Raw genomic sequence first — 22,774 nt, 5'->3', positions numbered from 1 at the left:
TCATGGGTCCAATGGGCAAGAGGACCCAGCAGTCATCCAGCCAAAATCATGCATCAAGGTAAGCGGATCGACAGGTGAACCTTGCAGACCCAATCCAGGTAGCGGTGACCAAATTGTATCAACATAAATGTCGGTATTAGGAACACGCAGTTCCTCAGAGCTATTGATGCTTTTGTCATAGACTCCTTGAGTTACACACTACAAAACCAGGCCCTTCGGCCCACCATATCCGTGCTGACCATCAGCAGCCCATCTACACACTGATCAGTTTTCCTCTTTCGCCAACCCTCGATATCCCTTGACATCCATGGCTGCTTTGACCCACTGACGCTTTTACTTTTGAAAGACTGTCACTTGTCTGACGTGGATCTACTTGCAAGTAGCTGCTCTCAGTCACTTTGGCAGCTCGGATTTTCGGATATTGAAATCGGCCTCTCCGCAATTCAGGACCTTAATCCCCGTAACATCCTCATCCTGTCCATTCCTATCTTCACACTATCTTGACTAGAACTCCATCAATGGCCACTATCTGTAAAATACTCTTATCACTGACACTTCCCTAGGATCAGGTCCAGCATCGCCTCTTCTGTACTTTGCCTATCCAGAGAGGTTTGAAAAGCTCCCCTGGTGATAATTCAAAAAATTCTCCCTATTTGCACCTTTCACACTAAAGTTATTGCAGTGAATATTGGGGTAGTCGAATTCCTTTACCACGGTAACTCAATTAATCCTACATCTCTCTGTGAGTTGTTCACGTGTCTGCACCTCGCTCTCTCTTGATTTCTGCTCCTGTTTGTTCCCACCGTCTACTCATATGGCCTTATTTGAAGAGACCTCCAAGATATCCTCCCTCTTCACAGTTGTAATGAGTTTCCTTATCAATATTGAAGGGCCACCTTCCCTTTTAATCCCACCAGCTCCAATCGCGCCTGTGCCTTTAATACCCTGGAACACTGAGTTGCCAGTCCTGCCCTACTTGCCACTGTGTCTCTGTGATTGCAATACCGTCTTTTCCCGTGTGCTGATCAACGCCCCAACTTTACCCACCTCCGCAGTCAGACACCTTGCACTGAAATAGATGCAATTTAGCCTTCCGATTATCGCTGCTCCATGCCCACTGCCCACTGGACAGGTTCATCTTTCCTTCCCTTCTTGTGTCCTCCCACAAACTGTACACCGGCTCTGTGCCCCATCCCCCTACACATTACTGTAAACACTGGTTGGTAAGTTGATAGCGAAGACCCAGGATCTATGATCATTTGACGAGGTATAATATGATTAGAAATAGTCAACACGGAATGTCAATGGCAGGTCCTGCCTTACGAGCCTGATTGAATTTTTTGAGGATGTGACTAAACACATTGACGAAGAAAAAGCAGTAGATGTAGTGTATATGGATTTCAACAAGGCGTTTGATAAGGTAATCCATGCGAGGCTTATTGAGAAAGTAAGGACGCATGGGATCCAAGGCGACATTGCTTTGTGGATACAGAACTGGTATGCCCACAGAAGGCAAAGAGTGGTTGTTGACGGGTCATATACTGCATGGAGATCGGCGACCAGTGGTGTAACGCAGGGATCTGTTCTGGTCCCCTTTTTTCTTCGTGATTTTTATAAATGACCAGGATGAGGAAGTGGAGGGATGGGTTAGTAAGTTTGCTGCTGAAACAAAGGTTGGAGGTGTTGTAGGTGGTATGGACAGCGGGACATAGATTGGATGCAAAACTGGGCTGAGAAATGGCAGATGCAGTTCAGCGCAGCTAAGTGTGAAGTGGTTCATTTTGCTTGGTCAAATATGATGGCAGAATATAGTTAGACTTCTGGCGGTGTAGAGGATCAGAGAGATCTTGGGGTCAGAATCAAAGCAGCTGCACAGGTTGACTCTGTGGTTAAGAAGGAATATGCCGTATTGTCTTTCATCAATCGTGGAATTGAATTTAGGAGCCGGGAAGTAATGTTACAGCTATAAAGGACCCTGGTCAGACCCTACTTGTAGTAATGTGGTCAGTTCTGGTCGCCTCACTACAGGAAGGATGAGAAAACCATAGAGAAGATGCAAGGAGATTTACAAGGATATTGCCTGGATTGGGGAGTGAACTCGGTCTTTTCTCCTTGGAGCGAAGGAGGATGAGGAGGGACCTGATAGATGATGAATGGTATTGATCGAGTAGTCAGAGGCTTTTTCAAAGGGCTGAAATGGTTGCCACAAGAGGACACAAACCTGGTGCTGGGGAGTAGGTAAAGAGGAAATGTCAAGGGTAAGTTTTTTACTCAGTGGTGAGTGAGTTGAATGGGCTGCCGGCCACGGTGGTGGAGGCGGATACGATAGGGTCTTTACAGATACTTTTGGATAGATACATGGAGCTGAGAAAAATAAAAGGCTATGGATAAATCTAGTAATTTTTATGATAGGGACATGTTCGGCACGGCTTTGTGGGCCGAAGGGCCTGTATGTGCTGCAGATCTTCTATGTTTCTAAACCCTCCCAACAGCATCGGCAAACTTCATTCCTGCGACATTAACCACTTACCGGTTAAGATGGACCTCGTCCAGCTTCTGCAGGTCACATGACATCCCTCAGTCGTTTGTTCACATGTCTGCTCCTCTCTCTCTTGCTTGGTGGCCTGTAGAAAACGCCCAGCGAAATGTCCACTTCCTTTTTGGACCCACCTCCCAAACATATGGCCTCACTTGAGGAGCCTTCCGGAATGTCCTCCCTCACTGTCGCTTTCATGGACTCCTTCATCAGTATTACAATGTCACCTTCCCTTTTTGTCTTTCCCACCCTCATCGTGCCTGTCCCTTTGAAACCCTGCAACACTGCGTTGCCAGTCCTGCCCTTCTTCCACCGTGTCTCTGTTGTGTGCATCCGCTTTGTGCCCCACCCCACTACACATGACTGTAATCCCTCCCGACAGCACCGGCAAACTTCATTTCAGGGACATTAGACCCTCCCCACTTCAGATGCACATCATCCAGCTTCCACAGAGACAGTCCCAAAGATCCAGAAATCTCTCCCTCTTAAATCTGACTGGTGCATTAACGGTCTTGTGCGGCAATTCGAATGCACAGGAACATAAGAAGCTGCATAGAGCAGTGGACTCAGCCCAATACATCACGGGCAAATCCCTCCTCACCACCAGTCGGATCTACAAGAATCGCTGCCTCAATAAGGCAATATCCATAATCAAAGATCCCACCCATCCGAATCGTACCGTCTTTTCGCAGCTACCATGGGGCGGGACGTACAGAAGCCTGACGTCCCACACCACCAGTTTCAGGAACTGCTCCTTCCATTCAACCGTTCAGTTCTTGAACCAATCGGCACAACATTAATCCCGACAGTTTAGCAATACTTTAACCCCTTTGCACAAAAATGGACGGTCTTCTTTTGCTCTAATTGTGTTCGTGTCTGTAAAAAATTATGTGTGATTTATGTTTAATTTATGTTTTTGTTTCCGGTGAATGCAGCTGATATGATGCTATGTGCCTCTGATGTTGCTGCAAGTAAGTTTTTCACTGTACTCTCTCAATCTCCTCACATGGGAGTGCTTTTTCTCTCAATTCTGTAAGCTCAGGGTCCTTTGTCTGTTCCACCATAAATTCCTTCCTCGACAAAGACAAGTATTTAAATACAGGCTCACTACAAGGATGTTGATGCTCCATTGAAGATAGAAGTGTCTCAGACAAGTCATCATAATTTTCTTCCTGTTTAGGACTGTCACAGGGAACAACATCAGGCTGCACAGGACTGTCGACCTTAGCTAATTCTTTAGCTCTAGCTTGAGTCATCGCGCATGATGGGTAAACATCTGGATCATCCTCAGACTCATCAATCTTTGGTTTGGACGTTAACTGTACCACAGGGACAAATACTCCATCAGCAAGGTCATTCCCCAATAACAAAGAAACTCCTTCCACCGGTAAACTAGGTCGTATCCTTATCTCGACAGGTCCTTCTACGAACTTCGTCTTTAAAATCACCTTGTGCAAAAGGACAGACATGGTGTCACCTGTAACGCCTCGTATTAGATTTACCTCACCAGTGTCAGTTTCTTCACTAAAATTTAAAACACTGTCCAGCAAGCGAGATTGGCAAACCCCAGTATCTCTAAGGATTTTCACTGGCACCTGGGGTGACCCATCATTTAGTGAAACAAAACCCTCTGATACATAAGAAAGAAATTCTTTTCTCACCTCCTCCAATTTTTCAGCTTTCACTTTTTGAAAGGACTGATTTTTAACAACATCTCCTAAATCTTTTTGATGTTTTGATGCCTGAAAACAAGCATTGGGCACGGCTTCCTGCTTTTTCTTCAAACGGGTAGAATTAGTTATCACATGGCCAGGTTTTTGACAGAAATAACAAGTCCGCTCAACAGGTTTCTCCAGCTCTAGCTTTTTTTCTTCCTTCCCTTTTTGATTACCTCCCAAATTAATCTCCGGTTTACCTGGATTGTCCTTATAACTCTTTTGAAAGGTTTTAGGTGGTTCCCATTTGGAGTTATGGGTTAAAACAATCATCTGCCAACCTAGCAGTTTCTTGTAAAGTTTCTACTTCCTTTTAATTTAAATATGTTGTTATCTCAGCTGGGGCACATCTGTTAAAGTCTTCCACTAACATTAATTCTTTCAATTTCTCATAATCCCCAACTACATTTTTAGCCATGCACCATCATTCAAAACATATTCTCCTTCTATTGGCAAATTCCATGTTTGTCTGATCTGCAGATATCTTCAAACCTCTAGATTTTTGTGAATAAGCTTCAGGTACCAATTCATAGGTCTTTAACACAGTTTCTTTTACTTTCGTATAATCAACAGACAATGCAGAATAAGCGTTTTGAGCTTTGCCTTTGATTACAGTCTGCAACATAAGAGCCCATCCTTCCTTTGGCCAGTTTGAACTCACCTTTTCAAAATGTTGGAAATACTGATCAACCTGATCTTCCTCAAAAGGAGGGATTAATCGATCCTCCTTGCTGCCTAAAAAACAATCATTAGAATCAGATTCCAAACTCTTTCGCTTCATTTTTAACATGCTGCCTCTGTTTTTCTTCAAACTTTAACCGATTTAGTTCCTGTTCTCGTTCAGCCTCTAACTTCAATGGAGTTAGCTCTCGTTCTGCTTGTAGTTTCTTTTGTCCCAACTCCAACTTCATGCCTGTTTGTTCCAACTCCATTTTTGCTATCTGCACCTGGCTAACAGGAAACTCGGACTCACTCCCAGGAAACTGTCCTAACTCATCCTCCTCCAAATCCTCTAACTCCGCCAATTGAGAAGTCACATCAGAAATCACTGGTTTAATCTCAGGAAACTCGACTACATCACTCACCTCAAACACTTCGATCTCCAAATAATAGTCAATTATCATTCTACAAATAACTGCTTTTCTCAGAGACCGCTTTACTGCTTTAAGGTTTAGCCTTGTGGTAATCTTCACCAACTCATCCTTTATCGCCACCTTCAATCCTTTTAGGGTTGGTGATTCCAAAAATGCATCAAGTCATTCATTTGTTAGATCTACATTGACCTTTGTAGTAATTTCTGGAAAACAACTATATGTAATGTATTTCATGATGCTGAGTAGTTTGGAAAAAAATATGTGATTGTACAACTTAAACTTGAACAGTTAAAAGCAAATGTATCACAAAATTTCCAAATTGTCTCCAACAGCCTTTAGAATGGAAAAAGCATCAATTCTTTCATTTGCCATTCTACACTTAACGTATGTAGTTTATGCGATGATATCAAATTTATTTCATGACACTGGGAACATTTATTTGATTGTAGAACTTAACACTGAACAGTGAAATGCAAATGTATCACAAAACTTGCCAATTGGCTAAAACAGCGTTTTCAATGAAGAAGGCATCAATTCTTTCATTTGTCACATTGTACGCTAAATATAAGCAGTCTACTGTGCAAAACAACTTTATGTTATGTGTTTGATGATGCTAAGCATTTAGGTAACATTATATTGATTGTAGAACTTAATCCAGAGCAGTTAAATGAAAATGCATCACAAAACATCGAAATTGGCTGTTACAGCGTTTGGAATCGAGTAAGATTTAATTCTTTCATTTGCTAGTTCCTCAACTTAATATATATCATGACTTGTTGAAAAGAACTTGATGTTATGTATTTCATGACGTAGGGTAGTGTGGTAACATTTATTTCATTCTACAACTTGAGCCTGAATAGTTAAATGCAAATATATGACAAATCTTCCAAATTGGATTCACAGCGTTTGGAATGGAGAAAGCATTAATCATTTTTTTGCCAGTTTCTAAACGAAATTCATGCCATAACTTGCGGAAAACGACCTAACGTTATGTATTTCATGATGCTGTCGTTTAGTAAATTTTTATTGATTGTGGAACTTAATACAGAACAGTTAAATGAAAATGCATCACATAACTTCGAAATTGGCTGATACAGCGTTTTGAATGGAAAAAGCACCAATTCTTTCAGTAGTCACTTTCTGCGCCTAACCTGTGCGGTAAATTGTGGCGAAGAACTTTATGCTCTTCGTTTCATGATTTCACGTTTCATGGTAAGATTTATTTGATGAGATAACTTAACCCTGAAGAGTTAAATGCAAAGGTTCACAATTTTCCAAACGGGTTGAAACACCATTTCGAAACGCGGAAGCATCAGTGCCTTCATTTCGCAGACTTTATGTTATGTATTGCCCGATGCTGAGTAGATTGGTAACATTTATTTGACTGTAGAACTTAACCCTGAACATTTAGATACAAATGTATCACAAAACTTTGAAATTGGCGGAATCAGCGTTTTGAATGGAGAAAGCATTAATTCTTCTATTTGCCACTTCCTAAACTTGATGTATGTCATGACATGTGGAAAACAACTTTAGGTTATGTTTATCCTGATGCTGAGTAATTTGGAACATTTATTTGATTGTCGAACTTAACCCTGAGCAGTTAAATGCAAAAGTCTCACAAAACTTCCAAATTCTCCGAAACAGCGGTTTGATTTGAGAAAGTAGCAGTTCTTTCTTTTGCCCCTTCCTAAACTTCATGTATGTCATCATTTGTGAAAAACAATTTTATGTTATGTGTTTCATGCTGCTGAGTAGTTAAGTATCATTTATTTGATCTTCCAACTTCACCCTGAGCAGATAAATGCAAATGTATCAGAAAACTTTCAATTTGGATGAAACAGCCTTTTGAATGGAGAAAGCATCGATTCTTCATTTGTCACTTGGTACGTTTAGCCTATGCAGTAATCTATGCAAAACAACCTGATCTTTGGTATTTCATGATGCAAGGTAGTGTGGTAATATTTATTTCATTGTACAACTTGACCCTGAAAGGTTAAATGCAAATGTATCACAAATTTTCCAAAATGGCTGACACAGAGTTTTGAATGGAGAAAGCATGAATTCTTTCATTTGGCAGCTTCTGCACAATATATGGCATGAGTCGGGGACATCAACTTTCTGTTATTAATATTACAATGCTGAATAGTTTGGTATGGTTTATTTGATTGTACCACCTAACCCTGAACTGTTAAGTGCAAATGTATTGCAATTTTCCGAATGGCTGAAACAGCGTTTTGAAAGGAGAAAGCATCAATTCCTTCATTTGGCAGTTTTCACAATTTAAACTATGTAGTAACCTGTGGAAAACAACTTTGTGTTATGTATTTCATGATGTTTATTAGATTGGTAACATTATATGGATATTAGAGCTTATCTCTGAACAGTTACATGAAAATGTATGAGAAAATATTCAATTTTGCAGCCAAGCGTTTTGAATGGAGAAAGCATCGAGTCTTTCATTTGTCAAATTGTACCCTTAAACCTATGCAGTCAACTGTGCAAAACATCTTTATGTTATGTATTTCATGATGAGGAGCAGTTAGGTAACATTACACTGATCGTGTAATTTAATCCAGAGCAGTTAAATGGAAATGCATCACAAAACTTGGAAATAGGATGTAACAGCGTTTTGAATGAAGCAAGAATTAATTCTTTCATTTGCTAGTTCCTAAACTTAATATATATCATGACTTGTGGAAAACAACTTGATGTTATGTATTTCATGTTGCAGGGTAGTGTGGTAACATTTATTTCATTCTACAACTTGAGCCTGAATAGTTAGATGGAAATGTATCATAAATCTTCCAAGTTGGTTGACACAGCGTTTGGAATGGAGAAAGCATTAATCATTCTTTTGCAGGTTTCTAAACGGAAATCACGTCATGACTTGCCGAAAACAACTTTATGTTATGTATCTCTCGATGCTGAGTAGATTGGTAACATTTATTTGATTGTAGAACCTATCCCTGAACAGATAGATACAAATGTATCACAAAACTTTCAAATTGGCGGAATCAGCGTTTTGAGTGGAGAAAGCATTAATTCTTTCATTTGCCACTTCCTATCTTGATGTATGTCATGACTTGTGGAAAACAACTTTAGGTTATGTTTATCCTGATGCTGAGTAGTTTGGTAACATTTATTTGATAGTAGAACTTAACCCTAAAAAGTTAAATGCAATGTATTACAAAACTTCCAAATTCTCCGAAACAGCGGTTTGAATTGAGAAAGTATCAATTCTTTCATTTGCCAGTTTCTAAACCTAATGTGTTTCCTGACTTGTGGAAAACAACTTTATGTTATGTATTTCATTATGCTGAGTAGTTTGGGATAATTTTATTGTTTGTGGAACTTAATCCAGAACAGTTAAATGAAGATGCATCACATAACTTCGAAATTGGCTGATACAGCGTTTTGAATGGAGAAAGCATCGATTCTTTCATTGGTCAATTTCTGAGCCTAACCTTTGCAGTAAATTGTGGAGAAGAACTTTATGCTATTCGTTTTCATGATTATGGGTTGTATTTTAAGATTTATCTGATTAGATAACTTAACCCTGAAGAGTTAAATGCAAACGTTCACAATTTTCCAAACGGGCTGAAACACCATTTCGAAACGCGGAAGCATCAGTGCCTTCATTTGGCAGTTTCAACACTTAAACTATGCAGTAACCAGTGGAAAATAACTTTATGTTATGTATTGTCCGATGCTGAGTAGATTGGTAACATTTATTTGACTGTAGAACTTAACCCTGAACAGTTAGATACAAATGTATCACAAAACTTTGAATGGCGGAATCAGCGTTTTGAATGGAGAAAGCATTAATTCTTCCATTTGCCACTTCCTAAACTTGATGTATGTCATGACATGTGGAAAACAACTTTAGGTTATGTTTATCCTGATGCTGAGTAATTTGAAACATCATTTATTTGATTGTCGAACTTAACTCTGAGCAGTTAAATGTTAAAGTCTCACAAAACTTCCAAATTCTCCGAAACAGCGGTTTGATTTGAGAAAGTATCAGTTCTTTCTTTTGCCCCTACCTATACTTCATGTATGTCATGATTTGTGAAAAACAATTTTATGTCATGTCTTTCATGCTGCTGAGTAGTTAAGTATCATTTATTTGATGTTCCAACTTCACCCTGAGCAGTTAAATTCAAATGTATCAGAAAACTTTCAATTTGGATGAAACGGCTTTTTGAATGGAGAAAGCATCGATTCTTAATATGTACGTTTAGCCTATGCAGTAATCTATGCAAAACAACCTGATCTTTGGTATTTCATGATGCAAGGTAGTGTGGTAATATTTATTTCATTGTACAACGAGACCCTGAAAGGTTAAATGCAAATGTATCACAAATTTTCCAAAATGGCTGACACAGAGTTTTGAATGGAGATAGCATGAAGTCTTTCATTTGCCAGTTTCTGGATTTAATATATGGCATGAGTCGGGGAAATCAACTTTCTGTTATTAATATTACAATGCTGAATAGTTTGGTATGGTCTATTTGATTGTACCACCTAACCCTGAACTTTTAAGTGCAAATGTATCGCTATTTTCCGAATGGCTGAAACAGCGTTTTGAAAGGAGAAAGCATCAATTCCTTCATTTGGCAGTTTTCACAATTTAAACTATGTAGTAACCTGTGGAAAACAACTTTGTGTTATGTATTTCATGATGCTTATTAGATTGGTAACTTTATATGGATATTAGCGCTTATCTCTGAACAGTTAAACGAAAATGTATGAGAAAATATTCAATTTTGCAGCCAAGCGATTTGAATGGAGAAAGCATCGAGTCTTTCATTTGTCAAATTCTACGCTAAACCTATGCAGTCAACTGTGCAAAACATCTTTATGTTATGTATTTCATGATGAGGAGCAGTTAGGTAACATTACACTGATCGTATAATTTAATCCAGAGCAGTTAAATGGAAATGCATCACAAAACTTGGAAATAGGCTGTAACAGCGTCTGGAATGAAGCAAGAATTAATTCTTCATTTTCTAGTTCCTAAACTTAATATATATCATGACTTGTGGAAAACAACTTGATGTTATGTATTTCATGTTGCAGGGTAGTGTGGTAACATTTATTTCATTCTACAACTTGAGCCTGAATAGTTAAATGGAAATGTATCACAAATCTTCCAAGTTGGTTGACACAGCGTTTGGAATGGAGAAAGCATTAATCATTCTTTTGCAGGTTTCTAAACGGAAATCACGTCACGACTTGCGGAAAACAACTTTATGTTATGTATTTCTCGATGCTGAGTAGATTGGTAACATTTATTTCATTGTAGAACCTAACCTTGAACAGATAGATACAAATGTATCACAAAACTTTAAAATTGGCGGAATCAGCGTTTTGAATGGAGAAAGCATTAATTCTTTCATTTGCTTCTTCCTAACTTGATGTATGTCATGACTTGTGGAAAACAACTTTAGGTTATGTTTGTCCTGATGCTGAGTAGTTTGGTAACATTTATTTGATTGTCGAACTTAACCCTGAAAAGTTAAATGCAATGTATTACAAAACATCGAAATACTCCGAAACAGCGTTTTGAATTGGTAAGTATCAATTCTTTCAATTGCCAGTTCCTAAACTTAATGTGTTTCATGACTTGTGGAAAACAACTTTATGTTATTTATTTCATTATGCTGAGTAGTTTGGGATAATTTTATTGTTTGTGGAACTTAATCCAGAACAGTTAAATGAAAATGCATCACATAACTTCGAAATTGGCTGATACAGCGTTTTGAATGGAGAGAGCTTCGATTCTTTCATTGGTCACTTTCTGCGCCTTACCTGTGCCGTAAATTGTGGAGAAGAACTTTATGCTATTCGTTTCATGATTATGGGTTGTATGGTAACATTTATTTGATTAGATAACTTAACCCTGAAGAGTTAAATGCAAACGTTCACAATTTTCCAAACGGGCTGAAACACCATTTCGAAACGCGGAAGCATCAGTGTTTTCATTTGGCAGTTTCATCACTTAAACTACGCAGTAAATAGTGGACAACAACTTTATGTTATGTATTTCCCGATGCTGAGTAGATTGGTAACATTTATTTGACTGTAGAACTTAACCCTGAACAGTTAGATACAAATGTATCACAAAACTTTGAATGGCGGAATCAGCGTTTTGAATGGAGAAAGCATTAATTCTTCCATTTGCCACTTCCTAAACTTGATGTATGTCATGACCTGTGGAAAACAACTTTAGGTTATGTTTATCCTGATGCTGAGTAGTTTGGTAACATTTATTTGATTGTCGAACTTAACCCTAACCAGTTAAATGCAAATGTATTACAAAACTTCTAAATTTTCCGAAACAGCGGTTTGAAATAAGAAAGTATCAATTCTTTCATTTACCAGTTCCTAAACATAATGTATGTAATGACCTGTGGTAAACAACTTTATGTTATGTTTATCATGATACTGAGTAATTTGGCGACATTTATTTGATTGTAGAAGTTAACCCTGAGCAGTTAAATGTGTTACGGACTCAGTGAAAGTCCCTTTAAGATAGAGAGTGTGTGTGTATGTGTTTGGGGCGTGCTTACGTCAATAGAAGATAAAGGACGTAATGTTGTTGAAGAAATCAGAAGAAGAAGAGGAAGGAGAGATAGAGAAGGTAGAGAGACACCAGCCTGCTTGTTTTCTCTATCGATGGATGAGAAACAATAACTGTGTTTGCCACTGAAATCCATGTATGGAAGTTGGAAGTAATCCGGTGGAGTTCACTTTGTTGCTGACCTGTAGAAGGAAACAGGTATTTGTGTGTGGACGACCACGGTTCGGATGCTTTTCAGGGTGAGGCAGTCACTACCGAGTAAACACTGGAGTGTCGTTTGGGTTCCATCGTGGAACATTTGGATTTCGTATGTACTCTCTCTATGTTTTTCTACATCTACATCTTATCTTCAGACAACGGTGGTTGTTGAAGAAGCCCTTGCTCATGTTTCACCTTATGGCTTGCGGAACTGAACTTTAAGAACCATTCCGGAACTGCGAGTTTTGGACTTTGTCACACACACACACGAAGAGTTTAGTTTTGGGGTTAACGTTCAACGTTTAACATTTTTTTTTGAATTCTAACATACTAACATTTTTACTTTTATTTTACGTATTATCATAAGTAGTAATTAATAAAATAGTTTTTAACACTGAATCATGCTCAGTGTGTTTCTTTTGTTGCTGGTTTGTGACAAAATTGGGGGCTCGTCCGGGATCGTTCCCAAGGTTAACGAGATTCGTCCGGGATCCAATCCAAAGATTTTTGAGGGAGGTCTGATAAATTCTTTTTAATTGGCTTGTATGTGTGGAAACCAGCAGCATTTTTGGAGTCACCAACCCAAAAAGGATTGGAGGTGGAGAAAAAGGATGATCTGATAAAGATTGCTACAAGGCTAAACCTTACAGAAGTAAAACAGTCTATGAGAAAGGCAGATATTCAGAGACTGATAGCTGGCCATTATGTGGAAAAGAAGGTGTTTCTGAGGGAAGTGTTAAAACAGTTTCCTGGCAGTGAAATAGTAATTTCTGAGGCACAGGTGCAGCTGGCAAAGATAGAGGCTGAACGAGAACAAACCCAGTTAAAGATAGAGGCCGAAGGAGAACAAAAGAAATTAGAAGCTGAACGAGTGCAAAAGAGATTAGAGGCCGAACGAGAGCAAACCTAGTTTGCCGAGCGAGAGAAATTAGAGGCCGAACAAAAGAAATTAGAAACTGAACAAAAGATAACTCAGATGAAGATAGAGGCTGATCTAGCAATGAAGCAGATGGAGCTGGATAACTAGGAGAAAAAGAGGCAGCATGAGTTACAAATGAAGCGTAGGAGTTCGGAATCTGATTCTGATGATGGTTTTTCAGCCAGCAGGGAGGATCGATTAGTCCCTCCTTTTGAGGAAGATCAGGTTGATCAGTATTTCCAACATTTTGAAAAGATTGCTGTGAGTTCAAACTGGCCAAGGAAAGGATGGGCTCTTATGGTACAGAGTGTGATTAAAGATAAAGCTCAAAAAGCTTATTCTGCTTTGTCTGCTGAGGATGCAGCTGATTATACCAAGGTAAAACAAGCTATTTTGAAGGCCTATGAATTGGTCCCTGAGGCCTATAGACAAAAATTCAGAGACTTGAGGAAATCTGCAGATCAGACTTATATGGAATTTGCCAATGGAAAGAGAATATGTTTTGAACGATGGTGCCTGGCTAAAAATGTAGATGGGGATTATGATAAATTGACAGAATTGATATTAGTGGAAGACTTTAAAAGATGTGTTCCAGCTGAATTAACAACATATTTAAATGAAAAGGCACTGGAAACTTTACAAGAAACTGCTAGGTTGGCATATGATTATGCTTTAACCCATACATCCAAATGGGGACAACCTAAAACCTTTCAAAAGAGTTACAAAGACAATCCAGGTAAATCAGAGATTAAATAGGGAGGTAATCAAAAAGGAAAAGATGAAAAGAAGCCAGGGCTGGAGAAACCTGTTGAGCGTACTTGTTATTACTGTAGGAAACCTGGCCATGTGATATCTAATTGTGCCCTTTTGAAGAAAAAGAAGGAAGCTGTGCCCAATGCTTGCTTTCAGGCAATTAAAACTCAAAAAGGATTAGGAGATGCTGTTAAAGATCAGTCCTTGCAAGAGGGAAAAGCGGAAAAGTTGGAGGAGGTGAGAAAAGAATTCCGTTCGTATGTATCAGAGGGTTTTGTTTCACTGAATGATGAGTCACCCCAGGTGCCAGTGAAAATTCTTAGAGATACTGGGGCTGGTCAATCTCTCTTGCTGGACAGTGTTTTAAATTTTGGTGAAGAAAGTGACACTGGTGAAGTAAATCTAGTACGAGGCGTTACAGGTGAGACCACGTCTGTCCCTTTTCACAGGGTGATTTTAAAGTCAAAGTTCGTAGAAGGACCAGTCGAGATAGGGATAAGACCTAGTTTGCCAGTGGAAGGAGTTTCTTTGTTATTAGGAAATGACCTTGCAGATGGAGAAATTGTTCCTGTGGTACGGTTAAAAACCAAACCAAGGATTGATGAGTCAGAATGATCCAGATATTTACCCATCATGTGCGGTGACTCGTGCTAGAGCTAGAGAATTAGCCAAGACAGACAGTCCGATGCAGTCTTATGTGGTTCCTTGTGACAGTCCTAAACAGGAAGAAAATTATGATGCCTTATCTGAGACTTTTCTGTCTTCACTGGAGGATCAACATCCTTGTAGGGAGCCTGAATTTAAAGATTTGTCTTTGTCGAGGAAGGATTTTATGGTGGAACAGACAAAGGACCCTGAATTGACAGAATTGAAAGAAAAAGCACTCTCATGGGAGGAGATTGAAAAAGTGCCAACTGGATACTATGTCAAAAATGGAGTGTTAATGAGGAAATGGAGACCTCCTCATGTTCCTGTTACTGAGGAATGGGACGTTATTCATCAGGTTGTTGTTCCAAAAGTTTATAGGGATGAGATTTTAAACCTGGCCCACAGTAAGCCTTTGGGTGGTCATTTTGGTGTGAATAAAACTGTAGGGAAGATCTTGAAACAATTCTATTGGCCTGGTTTGAGAAAAGATGTGGTGATGTTTTGTCGAACCTGCCACACATGTCAGATGGTAGGTAAACCAAATCAAAAACCCCCTGTGGCTCCTTTGAAGCCAATTCCTGCTTTTGGGGAGCCCTTTTCGAAGGTACTTGTGGACTGTGTTGGTCCATTACCAAAGTCTAAGACTGGAAATCAGTATTTGTTAACCATCATGTGTGCCACTTCTAGATTTCCAGAGGCAATACCCCTTAGAAATATTAAGGCCAAGACGGTGTCAAAGGCTCTTGTAAAAATTTTTACCTTGTTTGGTTTGCCGAAAGAAATCCAATCTGATCAAGGTAGTAATTTTATGTCAAACATTTTTCAACAAATAGTCTATGAGCTGGGAGCAAAGCAGATTGTATCATCTGCATATCACCCAGAATCTCAAGGAGCTCTGGAGAGATTTCATTCTACTTTCAAAAATATGCTGAAGACTTATTGCTTTGAAAACACCAAGGATTGGGACGAAGGTATCCATTTACTTTTGTTTGCCGTTAGAGAATCAATCCAGGAGTCAATAGGATTTAGTCCGTTTGAGCTTGTGTTTGGACATAGGGTGAGAGGACCTTTGGAGTTGTTGGGAGAGCAATGGGTTAATGAGGATGTTCACTTGAGTCTGTTGGACTATGTCCAAAAATTTAAAACTCGGTTGGAGAGAGTCTGCCAGCTAGCGAGAGAGAATCTGAAAACAAGCCAGATAAGAATGAAGACATATTTTGATAGACGTGCTCGGCCTAGGACATTCGCAGTGGGGCAAAAGGTGTTGATATTTTTCCCTAGCCAAAATAATCCCTTGCAATCTCGTTTTTCTGGACCCTATGTTATTGAATCTCGAGTGACTGATCTAACATATATAATCAAAACACCAGATAGACGCAAGAAAACACAACTCTGTCATGTAAATATGCTAAAACCTTATTATGAGAGGGATTCAGTTGTGGCCTTGGTGGATGATGTAAAGGTTGTTTCTAGAACGCCTGATGTTGATGTTGAGGAAGGCCAATTTAGACCAAATATTGTTCCATCGAAACTGAAAAACCAAAATATCCTGGAGAACCTTGAAACGAAGTTGGACCATTTACAAGTTTCACAAAAACAACAGATGAGAGAATTAATTTTAAAATTTAAAAATCTGTTCCCAGATGTTCCAAACAGAACATCGATAATTACCCATGATGTTGATGTTGGGGATGCAAAACCAATCAAACAACACCCATATCGAATGAATGTAGAAAAAAGTAAACTTGTTGATCAGGAAATAAAATACGTGTTGGAAAATGATATTATTAGACATTCTACTTCAAATTGGAGTTCGCCCTGTGTTATTGTACCTAAACCTGATGGAACTGTTAGATTTTGCACAGATTGCAGGAAAGTGAATGCTGTAACAAAGTCAGATGCTTACCCTATTCCTAGGGTGGATGATTGCATAGACAGAGTGGGAAAGGCAAAATTTCTTACAAAGATTGACCTATTAAAAGGGTACTGGTGTGTTCCATTAACAGATAGAGGAAGGGAGATTTCAGCCTTTGTAGCCCCTTCTGGATTGTATGAATACTATGTTTTGCCATTTGGAATGAAAAATGCTCCGGCAACATTTCAAAGAATTATTAATTCAGTGATTCATGGATTAAAACATACAGATGCCTACATTGACGACTTAGTGACTGGGAATGATACATGGGAGGATCACATCTCTGCGTTAGAAAGGTTGTTTGAAAGACTTTCCAAGGCTAACCTTACAGTTAACTTGGCTAAAAGTGAATTTGGCCATGCCACTGTGACGTATCTTGGTTATGTTGTAGGTCAAGACAAGCAAGCTCCTGTTCAGGCAAAAGTTCAAGCAATATCTGAGTTCCCTATGCCCACAGGTACGAGGACTGTTAGAAGATTTTTGGGAATGTTTGGATATTACCGAAAATTTTGTAAAAACTTTGCTGATATTGCTCTTCCCCTAACTAATCTTCTGAAGAAGGGAGTAAAGTTTGTTTGGACAGATTCTTGTCAAGAAGCATTTGAGAAGCTGAAAGCCATTTTATGCTACCATCCTGTGCTCAAAACACCTGACTTTGAAAAGTCATTTTCATTAGCAGTAGATGCCAGTGATGAAGCTGCAGGAGCTGTGTTGTTGCAGAAGGGTGACTTTGATGATATTGAACATCCTGTAGCTTACTTTTCAAAGAAATTTAATGAGCATCAAAAGAATTATTCCACCATAGAGAAAGAATTACTGTCGCTTGTTTTAGCCTTGCAACATTTCAGTGTATATGTTTGCACCGCTCAGAAACCATTGACTGTGTATACAGATCATAATCCATTGGTGTTTCTGAGCGGAGTCAAAAACAAGAACAGAAGGCTGTTAAACTGGAGTTTAATTTTGCAAGAGTTTGATCTCATGATGACTCACATTAAAGGCAAAGATAATGTGATTGCTGATTGTCTTTCTCGATGTTAAATGGGAAACATGTATCTGTACTAATCTGATAGTCTGTAGTTGTGTAGCATGATAATTATTAACATTACTAACTGTAGGCGCGGTTAAAATTTTCTTGGGAAAACTTATTTTTAGGTGGGAGTTGTTACGGAATCAGTGAAAGTCCCTTTAAGATAGAGAGTGTGTGTATATGTGTGTGTGGGGCGTGCTTACGTCAATAGAAGATAAAGGACGTAATGACGTTGTTGAAGAAGTCAGAAGAAGAAGAGGAAGGTGAGAGAGAGAAGGGAGAGAGACACCCGCCTGCTTGTTTTCTCTATCGATGGATGAGAAACAATAACTGTGTTTGCTACTGAAATCCATGTATGGAAGTTGGAAGTAATCCGGTGGAGTTCACTTTGTTGCTGACCTGTAGAAGGAAACAGGTGTTTGTGTGTGGACGACCACGGTTCGGATGCTTTTCGGGGTGAGGAAGTCACTACCGAGTAAACACTGGAGTGTCGTTAGGGTTCCATCGTGGAACATTTGGATTTCGTATGTACTCTCTCTATGTTTTTCTACATCTACATCTTATCTTCAGACAACGGTGGTTGTTGAAGAAGCCCTTGCTCATGTTTCACCTTATGGCTTGCGGAACTGAACTTTAAGAACCATTCCGGAACTGGGAGTTTTGGCCTTCGTCACACACACACACGAAGAGTTTGGTTTTGGGGTTAACGTGCAAGGTTTAACATTTTTTTTGAATTCTAACATACTAACATTTTTACTTCTATTTTACGTATTATCATAATTAGTAATTAATAAAATAGTTTTTAACACTGAATCATGCTCAGTTGTTTCTTTTGTTGCTGGTTTGTGACAAATGCCTCAGGAAACTTCCAAATTCTCTGAAACAGCGGTTTGATTTAAGAAAGTATCAGTTCTTCCATTTGCCCCTTCCTAAACTTCATGTATGTCATGATTTGTGAAAAACAACTTTATGTTATGTATTTCATGCTGCTGAGTAGTTAAGTATCAGTTATTTGGTGTTTCATCTTCACCCTGAGCAATTAAATGCAAATGTATCAGAAAACTTTCAATTTGGATGAAACGGCCTTTTAAATGGAGAAAGCATCGATTCTTCATTTGTCATTTGGTACGTTTAGCTTATGCAGTAATCTATGCAAAACAACTTGATCTTTGGTATTTCATGATGCAAGGTAGTGTGGTAATATTTATTTCATTGTACAACTTGACCCTGAATAGTTAAATGCAAATGTATCACAAATTTTCCAAAATGGCTGACACAGAGTTTTCAATGGAGAAAGCATGAATTCTTTCATTTGTCAGTTTCTGGACTTAATATATGGCATGTCCGGGACATCAACTTTCTGTTATTAATATTACAATGCTGAATACTTAGGTATCGTTTATTTCATTGTACCACCTCACCCTGAACTGTTAAGTGCAAATGTATCGCTATTTTCCGAATGGCTGAAACAGCGTTTTGAAAGGAGAAAGCATCAATTCCTTCATTTGGCAGTTTTCACAATTTAAACAATGTAGTAACCTGTGGAAAACAACTTTGTGTTATGTATTTCATGATGCTGATTAGTTTGGTAACATTATATGGATAAAAGAACTTATCTCTGAACAGTTAAATGAAAATGTATGAGAAAATATTCAATTTTGCAGCCAAGCGTTTTGAATGAAGAAAGCATCGAGTCTTTCATTTGTCAAATTGTACGCTAAACCTATGCAGTCAACTGCACTAGGTAACATTGCAAAGGTAACATTATACTGATTTTATAATTTAATCCAGAGCAGTTAAATGGAAATGCATCAAAAAACTTGGAAATAGGCTGTAACAGCGTTTTGAATGGAGCAAGAATTAATTCTTTCATTTGCTAGTTCCTAAACTTAATATATATCATGACTCGTGGAAAACAACTTGATGTTATGTATTTCATGTTGCAGGGTAGTGTGGTAACATTTATTTCATTCTACAACTTGAGCCTGAATAGTTAAATGGAAATATATCATAAATCTTCCAAGTTGGTTGACACAGCGTTTGGAATGGAGAAAGCATTAATCATTCTTTTGCAGGTTTCTAAACGGAAATCACGTCATGACTTGCGGACAACAACTTTATGTTATGTATTTCCCGATGCTGAGTAGATTGGTAACATTTATTTGATTGTACAACTTAACCTGAACAGATGGATACAAATGTATCACAAAACTTTCAAATTGGCGGAATCAGCGTTTTGAATGGAGAAAGCATTAATTCTTTCATTTGCCACTTTCAAACGTGATGTATGTCATGACCTGTGGAAAACAACTTTATGTGATGTTTATCCTGATGCTGAGTAGTTTGGTAACATTTATTTGATTGTCAAACTTAACCCTAAAAAGTTAAATGCAAATGCATTACAAAACTTCTAAATTCTCCGAAACAACGGTTTGAAATAACAAAGTATCAATTCTTCCATTTAACAGTTCCTAAACATAATATCTGTAATGACCTGTGGTAAACAACTTTATGTGATGTTTATCATGATACGGAGTAATTTGGCAACATTTATTTGATTGTAGAACTTAACCCTGAGCAGTGAAATGCAAATGTCTCACAAAACGTCCAAATTCTCTGAAAGAGCGGTTTGATTTGAGAAAGTATCAGTTCTTTCTTTTGCCCCTTCCTAAACTTCATGTATGTCATGATTTGTGAAAAACAATTTTATGTTATGTCTTTCATGATGCTGAGTAGTTAAGTATCAGTTATTTGAAACTTTCAATTTGGATGAAACGGCGTTTTGAATGGAGAAAGCATCGATTCTTCATTGGTCACTTGGTACGTTTATCCTATGCAGTAATCTATGCAAAACAACATGATCTTTGGTATTTCATGATGCAGGGTAGTGTGGTAATATTTAAAACATTGTACAACTTGCCCTGAATAGTTAAATGCAAATATATCACAAATTTTCCAAAATTGCTGACACAGAGGTTTGAATGGAGAAAGCATGAATTCTTTCATTTGCCAGTTTCTGGACAATATATGGCATGGCTCGGGGAAATCAACTTTCTGTTATTAATATTACAATGCTGAATAGTTTGATATGGTTTATTTGATTGTACCACCTAACCCTGACCTGTCAAGTGCAAATGTATCGCTATTTTCCGAATGGCTGAAACAGCGTTTTGAAAGGAGAAAGCATCAAGTCCTTCATTTGGCAGTTTTCACAATTAAAACTATGTAGTAACTTGTGGAGAACAACTTTGTGTTATGTATTTCATGATGCTGATTAGTTTTCAACATTATATGGATAATAGAACTTATCTCTGAACAGTTAAATGAAAATATATGAGAAAATATTCAATTTTGCAGCCAAGCGTTTTGAATGGAGAAAGAATCGAGTCTTTCATTTGTCAAATTGTACGCTAAACCTATGCAGTCAACTGTGCAAAACATCTTTATGTTATGTATTTCATCATGCTGAGCAGTTAGGTAACATTATACTGATCGTATAATTTAATCCAGAGCAGTTAAATGGAAATGCATCAAAAACCTTGGAGATAGGATGTAACAGCGTTTTGAATGGAGCAAGAATTAATTCTTTCATTTGCTAGTTCCTAAACGTAATATATATCATGACTTGTGGAAAACAACTTGATGTTATGTATTTCATGTTGCAGGGTAGTGTGGTAACATTTATTTCATTCTACAACTTGAGCCTGAATAGTTAGATGGAAATGTATCACAAATCTTCCAAGTTGGTTGACACAGCGTTTGGAATGGAGAAAGCATTAATCATTCTTTTGCAGGTTTCTAAACGGAAATCACGTCATGACTTGCGGAAAACAACTTTATGTTTCGTATTTGTCGATGCTGAGTAGATTGGTAACATTTATTTGATTGTAGAACGTAACCCTGAACAGATAGATACAAATGTATCACAAAACTTCCAAATTCTGCGTAACAGCTGTTTGAATTGAGCAAGTATCAATTCTTTCATTTGCCAGTTTCTAAACCTAATGTGTTTCCTGACTTGTGGAAAACAACCTTATGTTATGTATTTCATTATGCTGAGTAGTTAGGGATAATTTTATTGTTTGTGGAACTTAATCCAGAACAGTTAAATGAAAATGCATCACATAACTTCGAAATTGGCTGATACAGCGTTTTGAATGGAGAAAGCATCGATTCTTTCATTGGTCACTTTCTGCGCATAACCTGTGCAGTAAATTGTGGAGAAGAACTTTATGCTATTCATTTCATGATTATGGGTTGTATGGTAAGATTTATTTGATTAGATAATTTCACCATGAAGAGTTAAATGCAAACGTTCACAATTTTCCAAACGGGCTGAAACACCATTTCGAAACGCGGAAGCATCAGTGCCTTCCTTTGGCAGCTTCAACACTTAAACTATGCAGTAACCAGTGGAAAACAACTTTATGTTATGTATTGCCCGATGCTGAGTAGATTGGTAACATTTATTTGACTGTAGAACTTAACCCTGAACAGATAGATACAAATGTATCACAAAACTTTCAAATTGGCGGAATCAGCGTTTTGAATGGAAAAAGCATTAATTCTTTCATTTGCCATTTCCTAACTTGATGTATGTCATGACTTGTGGAAAACAACTTTAGGTTATGTTTATCCTGATGCTGAGTAGTTTGGTAACATTTATTTGATTGTAGAACTTAACCCTGAGCAGTAAAATGTGTCACAAACCAGCAACAAAAGAAACACACTGAGCATGATTCAGTGTTAAAAACTATATTATTAATCACTACTTATGATAATACGTAAAATAAAAGTAAAAAAAATGTTAGTATGTTAGAATTCAAAAATGTTAAACCTCGAACGTTAACCCCAAAATTAAACTCTTCGTGCGTGTGTGTGACAAAGTCCAAAACTCCCAGTTCCGGAATGAACTTAAAGTTCAGTTCCGCAAGCCATAAGGCGAAACATGAGCAAGGGCTTCTTCAACAACCACCTTTGTCTGAAGATAAGATGTAGATGTAGAAAAACATAGAGAGAGTACATACGAAATCCAAATGTTCCACGATGGAACCCAAACGACACTTCAGTGTTTACTCGGTAGTGACTTCCTCACCCCAAAAGCATCCGAATCGTGGTCGTCCACACACAAATACCTGTTTCCTTCTACAGGTCAGCAACAAAGTGAACTCCACCGGATTACTTCCAACTTCCATACATGGATTTCAGTGGCAAACACAGTTATTGTTTCTCATCCATCGATAGAGAAAACAAGCAGGCTGGTGTCTCTCTCCCTTCTCTCTCTCTTTCTTTTTTCTTCTTCTAACTTCAACAACGTCATTACGTCCTTTATCTTCTATTGACGTAAGCACGCCCCACACACACATACACACACACTCTC

Source organism: Pristis pectinata, chromosome 46, assembly GCF_009764475.1.
Source record: "Pristis pectinata isolate sPriPec2 chromosome 46, sPriPec2.1.pri, whole genome shotgun sequence".
Classification (NCBI taxonomy): Eukaryota; Metazoa; Chordata; class Chondrichthyes; order Rhinopristiformes; family Pristidae; genus Pristis; species Pristis pectinata.
The sequence above is the reverse complement of the archived record's forward strand: the minus strand, read 5'-3'. Positions refer to the sequence as shown.